The sequence below is a fragment of the Saccoglossus kowalevskii genome, chromosome 9, assembly GCF_978046115.1.
Source record: "Saccoglossus kowalevskii chromosome 9, keSacKowa6.1, whole genome shotgun sequence".
In the NCBI taxonomy this organism is placed as follows: domain Eukaryota; kingdom Metazoa; phylum Hemichordata; class Enteropneusta; family Harrimaniidae; genus Saccoglossus; species Saccoglossus kowalevskii.
Window position 1 is genome coordinate 17,812,444 of NC_140649.1, and position 13,402 is coordinate 17,825,845.

Genomic DNA, 13,402 nt, shown 5'->3' on the forward strand with positions numbered 1-13,402 from the left:
TATGTTGCCCCCCCCCATCCCATCCCTCTATTGTTCAATGTATTCGTTAAAACTGACATTGTCAGATTCTATGATAAAGGACGCCTCAACCAGCTGCTCTGGGTTGGCAACCACTACAGGGCTTTTTGGCACTCGTATGCAAGTCCAACCAGAAGGTCAAGTTATTATGCCCCCCCTCCAGGAATTCTTCTCTCCGGGACATTTCTATGTCCAGCTGGAGTTGCATTATGGGACTGAGGAGTTTGCAAGAGGCACAAGATCTTCCAAAGACTACTTGTTAAACAAGGCACTGTTGTTGACCAGTGTTTGATGGAACCATGTATCGTTCAATAAGCATAGTAAGGGAAATTCATCTCCCTCCCACCACGTGCGTGTATGGTGCAATAACTGGTAGTGTTGAGCTCAAGTTAGGAAGATAGATATTAATTTCAATCCAGAAACTGATAAAATCATAAAGCAAGATTATGCTTGTCTTGTCTCGTCTCGTCTTGTCTTGTCTTGTCTTGTCTTGGCCAGGCTTTGGGAATATTGTTGGCCTCTACTGGGAACATTGTGCAAATATTTGGGCGGGGTCGAAAAGAGCATGTTAATTATGGGCTTAACTCAACATAGACCTGCCATCATATGCACGATTCACGAGATTTATGCGAGTACCATATTGTCATTAAAAATGTATAACCCAAATTAGTAGAACAATGTTATAAAAATTTATTTATTTGTTGCCAAAATTGCCAATCAGGGAATACAGGATATGTTTGGAGCTACGAGTATGTAGAATACATGTTCAAAGTTAAGATTGTGTGGCATAAAATGATCAACCTACATTTGTAGTTTTTATTTAAACGTTAATTATCAAAAGTGATAGTGCTGCTAAATTGGCCGTTTTACAAGGATTTTGAGTTGAGCTTAGCCAGTATAATCTTGTTCATGTTGCTTTACGATCATCCACATTTTCTCGCGAGGTAATAAATTAATGATTTGAAGTTAGAATCACATTCCATCATCTGTTTGGGTTATGTCTAATAGATAAATTGACTGGTCGCATACATGCATATTGGCTAATGATGGCTAAGTGAATTTGTAATATTTTCTACAATAACATTTTGGTTTCTGACGTAATAATTGAATTGGCGGAAAGTAATCGCAATTGAGATTTCAGCTGTGGTTCTTTTTTATATTAAAGTGACGAAATTAAATCAAAATCTTATTTGCAGTTTGAGACTTATTTCAGTTATTTGCACATCTCGTTGCCGCCCACGGGCCCAACAAAAATAAAGATATGTCAAAGGCAAATTGAATCATTGTTTCCAGTCTGTTATGCTCCTCGTGGATGACCTGCAATGTACATTATAGAAAAGTGACATTTTTCATTGTCTGTAACGAAATTTGGTTATTTTAAATTATTTTCGGGTACGTTTTATAATGTGTGGAGATTTTTACATAACTATCAAAAGTAACGAATACAAAACTATGTCTCCGTTCCCACGCGACGAATCAACCAGTGTAACTTGATAGGAAATAAATGGCAACAGAATGGCCAAGAATATATTTATATTGTCTGTGTGAACGTTTTTCACAATTATTTATTTCTAAATTCAACTTTTTCCCAACAAAACGTTTTTTTTTTCTCTCTGTATTTACATGTTTTTTTGTAATTACAAAAACATTGGATAATGCAGATACATTGTAGCCATATGGAATACAATGTTCTTGGCACGTCCGGGTGTATTAAATAGAAGATAAACTGGCCTGTTCGAACAAATAATATGTAAGTTTTTGCCCCAGCTAGAGCCTGTTAGTGAACGGCGTCTTAAATAATCGGCGTTAAATCTCGGCTCTGTTAAAGTTTGATCGAGTAAATGCTATTGTGTCGTTGGCTCTAGACAAACTATGAATTTATTGGCGACAACAACAAAATATCATTGATGAATGTTCACATGAATATTGAGGAGGTACGGTCTACTTGACCATTGTAAAGGCCATTTCCACTACTGGATTCGGAGCATACCTCGAACACATCTTGTGTCATGACATCACCGGTCCAGATCTATACCGGTTGATACTTTGTCCCAATGATCACGCAGCTGTTCAATGTGTGTCCCCGATATTTGTTTAATCAATTGCATTTGTTCGTGAATTATTAACTCAAAACGCCACCTTTCTCCAGAAGTCCCGGCCTGGTTGTATATACCACACACAAATGCTATTAAACCAACATTACGCAGGTATAACTGAAGATATGATTAACCCAACAAATTAGGGTGTGAGCAGAATTTATGACAGGGGGGTTGGGTGAGAAATTATTTTGTTTCACTTTTTTTTCGCAGCCACCCCAACTTGTTGCATACAAAATTGGCAGCCCCCAACCAACCACCTATTGTTTTCATGATCCCTCTCGAATACCCAGTTTTTCAATATGTTTACATTCCATAAAGAATACATGCATCATATCTGTGATCATGCATTTACGATGATATGTGGCCATATTAAATACATGTACTTAAATATGCTGAGGTACACATGTATCCCTCATGGGGTTTTCGTCCATGATGTTTGGAAAGCACAGAGTGTCGGTCAAAAATTAAGCACATTCTCCCAAGATATCACAGCCTTGCAAGTGAAGTTAAAGAACAGAAAGACCCAATTATATGACAACAACCACAATCCCAAACCGTGGACCAACAGCGTTTTATTGAGAAGAGATTAGATACCCTTGAGAGGTGGTTGGAAACAGTGTCAAGTCGAGAAAATGACATAACGCACACTATTCAACAACTGACGTCTCGCTTCCATAACACTCGTGTTGCATCAACAGAACGAGTACGAACAAAACGTAGAAAGAAAGAAGACAACGGCGGGGGGATACCAGAAGAAAGGAAAAAAAGAACCATCAAACAGGCAAAGATGCTAGTGGTTGACGCATACAGCTCTGATATGGGAGAAAAAGTTGTTAAATCCAAATATGGACATAAACCAGATACGGTTATTAGTACTAATAAAATTGCCAAACAGAAGCTGTTGCCCAGGAAACACCTCAATGGTCTAATATACTTGAGAAACATCAATGCATTTGTGGACCCTGATAATGCTGATAACCTGATTGCAATTTTACAAGCCCGTCAGAAAAAGAAACATGCATTAACCTCAGATCCTGAGTCTGACGAGTCTGAATGATATTGGTACAAACATCGTCTCCTGTAATACCATGAGAGTTTAATAGAGTGGGTGTTGCATTAGGGGGAATTGCGTGGCTTGATTAAAGTACGTTGTACTTGGGGGACAAGAAAAACATTGTTATAGCAAAGTATATTGAATACAATAAGTGGTACCAGGAAGAAATGCATACAGTTTGTTAAATCAGGGTGCTAGTTTCTTTGCTTTTAAAAAAACAAACTATTATTCATTATTTTATATGCCCACATTTCCTCTGTTGCTACCTTTAATACATATTTACAAAGGTTTCATATACATGTACATATAAAATACTTTTTTTGAAGTTTTTTCCACCATAAAAATTTACAATCAAATCACATCGTTCTTTGGTCAAACTACATGTTTACTTATACTGTTGTTCCATGTTTTATTTATACTAGTACATCTACAAGTATGTTTTGTTTTTCTTAAGTAAAAAAGTGAATCAAATATGACAAATAGTTATACGTTGTCGTGTTTTAAAATTTAAAACAGCTGTCTTAAAATTTCAAAGCCCCCCTGAGCCACCCATAATTTTGTCATGCCCCCCATTTTCTCACCCCCTCTGCCATAAATTCTGCTCACACCCTTATTACGTGTCTCATGCATGAGCGAGTGAGACGTGATTTCCAAAGTCTGTTGAGGGCGCTGTTGTTGAAGCTGTAATTTTTGCATCGTGAACCGATTGTCGGTGGAAATTTCACACCAGAGTATTTTTAGACGTAAGTATAATCGGAGGTACATTACTTGTACTTCTGGTATATTACTGCCTTTATGAAAGTGGTCGTTTTGAATATTTGAAACTCGAAGCATGGTTAATTCTGATCTAGTTTGAAATTTCGATTCGTGATTGTGTGGACATAGTAAACGCATTGATCTTTGTCAGTGCCCGGTAAGGCAGGAAGGCGCGACATTGCACTTTTTAACGTTATCCGATATTATCGTCTAAAAATGTCTAAGTTAGACAGGTCTGTCTGGGCAACTATTGCAACTGTTCGTTTTTCTCCGATATTATCGATAATATCGTCTAACAATGTCTAAAAAAGTCTAAAAATGTCTAAGTTAGACAGGTCTGTCTGAGCAACTATTGGGACAGTTCGTTTTTCTCCGATATTATCGATAATATCGTCTAACAATGTCTAAAAATGTATAAAAATGTGTTTATAGTGGCATAAACTACTAAAAAAGATAATTTACCCGGACAGCGATTTGTCGAGAAATAAATGTTTTATTATAATCATCCAGGATTTTTTTTAGTCTGAAAATTATATTCCCCGTATTAGTATAGCCGAAACGTTCGTCCACTGATTATAATTAAAAAAAATGCGTCCAAGCATTACGTTGAACGTTGAAAACATTCCAAGGGAATGACTTAATTTTACCTTTCCCACGTTCAGTTAATTTGAATATAAATTACAGAATTAATTAATTATAAACCTCAACAAATACTTTATCTTTCTAAGTATAAACAAATAATCCTTGACAACTGGCAGCGTAACGAAATATATTTACTCAAAAACGATCGAATTGCGCTAGTGGCGGACTTAACAGAAGTACATAACATTGCCACATATACTAGTAGTATAAACTAAATGTTTATTTACGTACTTTAATAGATAGATAAAATGTAAAATATGTTAATGCTACTATTGTCTCCATGAACATAGGACAATTTTTCCATGGCAATTTATTCGTAATGCGGAATGAAGTATAGTTAATTCTTACACGAGTATGTTGGGTTTTTACGTAACGGCAGTAGAGTTGTCTTTCTTCCTTTCGGCTTTAAAGCATTTCCCACCAAAAACACCGAAACGCTGGAAACAAGTTAGCAAATACGTCTCGCATGTCACATTACCGATAAAATGTAATATGACAAGGTTCCCGGTGGGTATGGGTGTCTAACTTAGACATTCTTAGACGATAATTTCGATCTTATCGATAATATCGGATAAAAACTATCTTACCCAATAGTTGCCCGCACATGGTTGTCTAACTTAGACTTTATTAGACGATAATATCGGAGAAAAAGTTAGACAGGTCTGTCTGGACAACAATAACAATGTTTAAAAATGTTTAAGTTAGACAGGTCTGTCTGGGCAACTATTGGGAGAGTTCGTTTTTCTCAGATATTATCGATAATATCGTCCAACAACGTCTAAAAATGTCTAAGTTAGACAGATCTGTCTGGGCAACTATTGGGAGAGTTCGTTTTTCTCAGATATTATCGATAATATCGTCCAACAACGTCTAAAAATGTCTAAGTTAGACAGATCTGTCTGGGCAACTATTGGGAGAGTTCGTTTTTCTCAGATATTATCGATAATATCGTCCAACAACGTCTAAAAATGTCTAAGTTAGACAGATCTGTCTGGGCAACTATTGGGACAGTTCGTTTTCTCCGATATTATCGATAATATCGTCTAAAAATGTCTAAGTTAGACATCTCTGCCAGAATTTCATTAGATTTTATTAGACGATAATTATCCGATAATGATTTATATGACATTGTCGCGCCTTAATGGAGGCGGTAAGGGTCTTTTTACACCAGCCCGAGACAAAAATGTTTAAATAATAACACATGTTTGTGAGGGTAATATCACGATGTGTTGCCTGCCCAAGGGATGGTGGTCATGATCATCAATATTATGGTCATGACTAACAGCCCGGAAACGGAAATGGGACAAAAACAAAAGATTTTTCAAGTTAGCGTGGGGGAAATAACGTTGCTAAGTATTATCGTCAGGGAAAGCTATTGTTTAAGCTAGTCAGTGATTGGTTGCTGGCAATGTTTGAGGGATTTTGACCAGTTTGTGACGTAGGCTTGACTTAGAGAATGTGTTTAATATTTGTTTTATCACACAAGACACTTCGCGATGAGCGTCTTTTGCGGTCAGTAATATTTACGAACATTTGTGTTCACTATTTTATAAACTGGCTTGGCCAATCACCAATTAGACCATGCCACAGCATTTCGGCTACTTTTCCAACAAATCCAAAGTCACTCGATAATTTTGTGTACTTTACACTTGTACTATGATTACATTTTAAGTTACGATAATTTTACATGTACATGTACACTCATAAAAATACCCCAAAATAAGAGAATTTAGTATATAGCATTGACAAAAAAGCATTATTTTTCCTTGTCTTAATATTGCATTTTTTTCTATCTGTGTAACTTCATGTGGAAATCCTGATGAGATTTAAAATTCAGTTCACAACTACTAATAACGGTTTTGCAATATTAGAGGCTGTGAACTTGTCCATGGAGGCTGCAAATTAATAAATATTGTATTCAATGATATTTATTTTGTATTTACATTTGTAATAAGTTCCGCAGTATCTTTTTCTTACTGGTGTGACAGTGTAGTGTTTTTGTTTTGTCGACTGTTTCAGTTGTTTGTTTTGTGTTCTAGGAATTTTGTACAAAAATCAGGTATCTTATTTCCATTTTGCAGTATATCATAGTCACAGTACTTGTATACTTTGTTACCCAGCATAAATGTCGAATTGTTCGGAAGCATGAGATTGTAATGTACATTTTGTTCATTCAGAGTCCTATGTTGACTATGTCACGGCCCGTTTACTTACTTGTTGTCAGTGTCTGAGCAATCTGATTAAAATAAGATCCTGGTTGGCTTAATTTTTTTTTTTAAATTTTTTTTTTAATATAATTACTATAATTATTATTTATTTTAATTATTTACTATAATTAGTATTATTTTTAATTATTTTTGACGTTACAATTATATACAAAATACGACCAAGTGAACATCAGAATATTAAAAAAACTGAAACCTAAAAATCAGTTGCCCATGCCAAAATAGCGGCAGAACCAAAACAATCTGTCAGCCGTTGCCATCCACAGCAGCGATATGATTTTATACATCGAAATTGAGAATCGCATGTGTAGACATATTGCATAGAAATGAACACTAAATACATCTATCCCGGCCAGCAATCGAATCATAATTCTTCATGAGTGACGTAACTGGCATTTCCATCTATTTGCTTCTATTCCCACTATCCTAAATCGCTCAAGTGAACGTTGTCAAATTCGCATGTTCATACAGTGGCGTAAACATAGGGTATATAATCAAGCAGACATCCACCATGCACAAATCCATTCCACGTTGTTAAGACGCGCACAACTTTAACATGCATTTCTATGGGCTCTGCGCGAGCTGTTGTGGAACACTGAAATGTCGCAGCCAGGGCTGCTGTGGCGCGTTCTACGCTGTGAGCATTTCTATGCATTCCACCCAGATGCTAACTGCAAAAATGCTCTAAGCTGTATGACTTGTGAATAGAAGGTGTGGTACCTTCGTGAGAAAGTAATTTCATTCACTTCTACGACACTGACATTTTTATTGTCGAGTGGTCAAATAACTTGCGTTTAAGAATTTCTCAATTCATTTCAAAAATGTTATACTTGATAAATTGAGTGATTCACACTACTGAAACATAGTTACTGAAAAAATAGTATCCATGGCTGAAAATAACATTTAGTGAGTGTAATTCGCAGTTTTTTCACCAAACAATGTATGCTATTGGTTAATGGGAAACCTGTTATAATACATAAAATAAAATACTTCAAACACAAGTAACCTGTAGAATGCTGTGTGGGTAATATTTTTATATTGATTTTTGTTGCATTTGCAGAAAATAGTTACCAAACAATGAAAGATCGATAGGATTGGATATACCTCTCAGCTGGCTTCACATGCATAGTTCAAGACTGCCTAACCGGTGCTTATACCAGGATTTGGTCACATCACATAGGCGGTATGTGGTTACAGCTTCATGTTCCGAGTAATCGCAAGAAATTGACATGACAATAGAAATTCATGAAAGACTGGCATTCCCATGCAATTAACAGCGAGTGAAATTCCTGGGATTGAAACATATATTTTGAAGTCACTGATGTAGGCAACGAATAACTGCAAGTTGACATAAAGACGAGGTAGTTTATTTAATCAGTGCTCAACTAGAAGCTGAAATTATAATTAATTTGTTTATTTCAATTTCTCCTGAAGTCAAATAGAATACACTGGTGAAACACGGTTGTAACCGTGGGTGAAAGGGTGTTTTGGGATGTAGTTTACATTGTGTATGGAGTGGTAGGGTCAGGTGTAATTTGTTCATTTCCAACTCTTATGAAGTCACATAGAATTTCACTTAATTTATTTTTGCTGACATGTTTTCAAGCATTACATGTGAATACAATTTCACTGTGCTGTGTCTCAATAGAGTATGAGGAAATGGCATTTTCACTGGAATTTATTTTAGGGAAAAAATGTTTTCAGTGATAATTTAGTATTATGACAGAACCCCTTACCCTCCCCGTGGCTTTCATTGCGTATGGAAGTTATTTTCACGAGTGATGCGGTGTATCCTGCTGCCGTACTTTCACGAGCGAAGCTACGGTGAGGGTGTGGGGTTCTGTTATTATTACATATGTCCCATATTTGATTATTTCATATTAAAGAAAGAACGTGCAACAAACAGGGATAGCAATTTAGGTCGGGGAACCCAATTGCCCATTAATATGCTCCAAGACAGTTCTGCGACCTAGCGACGCGTGTCAGTGTAGAACGCGTGTCAGTGTACGTGTGAAAATAATATAATCAGACGTCTAATTTGAGTCGTCCAAATAAATAACTCTTGGATGTTTGAGCTTCATGTACGTCGCTATATCGAGTCCCATGTCGAACAGGACGCGGCACGACGACTGTCGCCCTTTAGTTGGGACCACGACAGAACCAGAACTTAAACTGGGCGACTACGATACACGGTTTATGTTGAAGTTAAAAGTTCCTCCACAGATCTGTGCATTGGCAAACATGCCGTGCAAGTGCGGTACTCCACTGACGGAATGACTTTCGTTGACATCGGTCGTCGCTGACTCGTGAGCTGCCCACTACAACTTCGTTTGTGATGTTGCTTGCTGGTCGTGGATAGACTGAGTCTTGGTTACCGGTTAAATGTTGCTCATTTGGCGTAGGTAATCTTTATTTGGAACTGAGTAACGCCGCAACGTGGCCAGCAGAAACCTCCTGGTATCTCGATGTTGATGGTTGCGGCTCCATAGTAATCGCTGATTTTACTGCGGGTCCAGGCTGCGGGTGGATCTTCCGAGAGCCCTTCAAGATTTATAAAACTCAGTTTCCAGGTGGTCAACATACATTAAGTTCTCCTAATCCTAGTATTCTATGTGATGTACATCTAACATGCCAAAAATGCTGATGAACGATTTGAACCTGACAAAAATAGCAGACGGAGATGTGTTTACAAAATAAAAATAGTGATTACTTGAAATAGATACCAGGAAGGGGAGGGGGTAAAAAAAAGTTATATAACATTTTATTATTCAATAATTTATTAAAATACATAAGTTTGTCCAACTCCCTGTGATACAACACCTCGGACATAGCTCATTGTACTCGGCTTCAGTGCGGGCACAAAGTTACTATTTGAATTTTTGATATCTTTTTTCATTAATGAGAAAGTTGACCCCAAAGTTAGAGTAACTCTTTGTTCATACTTGACAGGCAGGTCGTACCATCACTAATTGGAAAAAAACAATCCTGACCCACCGCTACCATGGCAAAGCCAAATCTGTTTTTTGAATACTTTCGCCCCACAATTGTTACACTGTCAACGTAATCCCAACGCAACTTTGAATAAAATGTAAATGCTGCCTCCAATCTAGAAAATACTATCGCAAAACGGTTGGAAATAATATATTTAACAGCCGAATACGTCCTAGCAATAAAATAAAGTGACTTCTAAAGACTGAATGTTATTTTGCGAACCTCGTATAAGGTGCCCAGTTTTAGTTATAAACCGACGTTAGCTTCACGTTCATGTCCTACCATGGTAACAGCCGAAAACATATTGCTTGTTTTTTACCGGCTTGTTTTCAATGGCAACCGAAGTATTTTTATCCAGTTTAAATCGTTCAGCAACATTTTTGGCATATTAGGTGTACATCACATGGAATACTACGATTGAGAGAACTTGATGTATGTTGACTGAGTTTTATCATAGTACGAAGTACCAGGAGGTTTCTGCTGGCGACGTTGCGGCGTTACCCAGTTCCAAATAAAGATTACCAACGCCAAATGAGCAACATTTTAACTGGTAATCAAGATTCATTTAATCCATGGCTAACAAGCAACATCACAAGCGAAGTTGTAGCACGCAGTACTAGTAAGTCATCCCGTCAGTGGAGTACCTGTAGCACGGCATGTTTGCCTTCAGCATTGTATTCAAACGAATCACGTGGTGTGCCGTTCTCGTTCAAACCCGGGATTCGATCAATAGGGGAGTTTCAGTAAAAAAAAACACATTGCAAATCATGCAAGTTCAAGATTTTCAAACCAATATACAAAAACAGAAATGCTCAGAGATGCAAAAGAAGGATAGATATTACTTTTCACTATACACATCTCTGTTGATACTATCCCTCACATATTCTACTCCAAATTACTCCTGCGTAAAATGGACTAGCCTCTTTTCATGTTGACATTCAGAGTAAAATCATGTGACAGGCTGTTAAAATTGGCTGTTGCATACTCTTTCGCCGGTCTGGAAAATGTGTTTAATTAGCTCTCATTCAAGCAACAATGCAGATTTCCCAGTGGGAGTGAAACTATTCGACTCTGCCATTAAAAAATAGGGGTGTTTTCAGCAAAAAACGAATAACCCTGAAATGCACACAGCATACTGAATTTCGGAACAAATCGTGCATTACTTACAGCAGCAGAATACCACAGAAATATCAGACGAAACATGAAAACACTATTTATTGTATTTCAGCCTGAACCCTCTATTATATATTGCCATTCAAGGAATTAACCCCATATGTGCATCCATTTTCCATCTTGGTATCACCCACCCCTGAAAACAAACTCTTAATACCACGCTGAAGCGTTTGGTAATAAGTGTTGTTATTTTGTGCGTGGGAGAGCAGGTGTGAGTTAAACAATAACTCATGTTCGTGAGGGTAATATCATGATTTGTTGCCTGCCCAAGGGATGGTGACCATAATATTGATGATGCCAGAACCGAAGGCGAGGTGATGTATGGTAGATGTAATTGTGCATGGTGGAAGTCTGCTCGATGTTTATTTATTCTCAGGGCAATCCACACACATAATTGGTTACATCAATAACATGTTGCATACGGGACACAGGATTTGGATGTTGCATCAGAAATGTTACCAACAAATTAAAGATTTTCTGTTTGTTTTCAGTGCACTTTCTTATTTCTAGAACGTTTAAGCTTTATCAGTCAAGAAAGTATCCTCATACTTCCTGGCGACATTGACATTTGTAGTTGCAAACATACATTCCACTTCATTATCATGAGATTCCTGCAGTACTGTTATAGAAACCATACCATGACCATACAAGATTGTTTGACCAGATATTTTTAATTCAATATATAATAATGGTAACAAAAATATAATACAGCTGAAATTATTCTACCTGATTTTGGTTCGCAATCTTGCTTAATAAATGTATTTCGTTTTTTTGCAGTTTCAATGGTATTCTCTCATTTATCTGCTATATCAATGTTATACAGTAAAGAAGTAAAAATGTTGAAGAGTGGGATATAATTGTAATTAAATAATGAACATGGTAAGAGGTGCTTTGTCAAATCATCACAATCAACATATGCAAATGGATACCAAAGAAAATCCTCATAATTGCATTCAGTGTGGGAAAGCATTTGCGTGTTCAACTACTCTAAAACAGCATTTACGAACACATAACTACGAAAAACCTTATAATTGTTAGCAATGTGAGAAGAGTTTTTCCCAGTCAAGTCATCTTAAACAGCATATGGAAGCACATGCCAATGAGAAGCCTTATCATTGTCAGCAATATGAGAAGAGTTTTATCAAGTCAAGTAATCACAAACAGCATATACGAATACATATCAATGAGGAACTATTTCATTGTGAACAATGTGAAAGAAGATTTACCCGGTCAAGTCATCTCAAACGGCATATGCAAAGACATGACAGTGATAAGCCTTATCATTGTGAGCAATGTGGGAAGAGTTTTTCCCGGCCAGGTCATCTTAAACGGCATATGGAAGCACATACCAATGAGAAGCTTTTTTGTGAGAAGCCATTGTGAGCACTGTGAAAGGAGTTTTACCCGGTCACGCTATCTCAAACGGCACATGCACGCACACACCAATGGACAACTTTTTCACTGTGACCAATGTGAGAAGAGATTTACCAGGTTAAGTAGTCTCAGAAAACATTTGCAAACGCATACCAATGAGAAACCTTACCACTGTGAGCAATGTGAGAAGAGATTCACCCAGTCAAAATATCTGAAACAGCATATGCTAACACATACCAATGAGAAAACTTACCACTGTGAGCAATGCGAGATGAGTTTTGCTCGGTCAAAATATCTCAAACTGCATATGCAGACACATAGCAATGAGAAACCTTATCATTGTGAGCTATGTGAGAATACAAATTAGAATCCATCTTGTAAAAATTGAACATAAACTCAAGAATTTCACTTACATAGATTCAAATAATGAAAATGTGTTGACACCTATGTCACTAAACCAGTTTTACTGTCAACATTGTGAGAGTATATTTAGTCAATTACCTAGTCAAACAAACTCATTAATTATTCATAAAGGGGAGAAATATACATATAGATGGGAATCAATGAATGATAGAAAACAGTTAACTGTCACACTTAAAAGACAAGATAAGTGTTCAAGTGAGGAAGAACAGAAACAATTGTCTATTGCACATGCTGGGTTCATTGTTGAAAAAAGAGGAGATGACGCAGAAGAAGAATTCAAATTATACAGTTACAAGGTTGATAAGCTCTGAAGTTCTTTGAATCTGTTAATCTCAGTGCATGGTTAGAAGTTACTGACACCTGTGCATTTTCTCTCTAAAACATTGTATGTTTTGCAGTGTAGTGATTGGTAGTTCCATAGTGCAGACTTATCTTTTTTGTAAATAAGACCAGATAAATAAATACATTGTTAATATAAAGTTATCACTCTATATTCCTACGTTTCATTTGTTATGCATTCTGGTCCAGTTTGACTAATGGTGTAAATTGGGTATGTATTATGTAATGTGCATGAAATGCCAGAATTGCCTTTTAACGTTTGTGGCAATCGAGGTGGATTATGTGGGGATTAAATGGAAATTAACGAC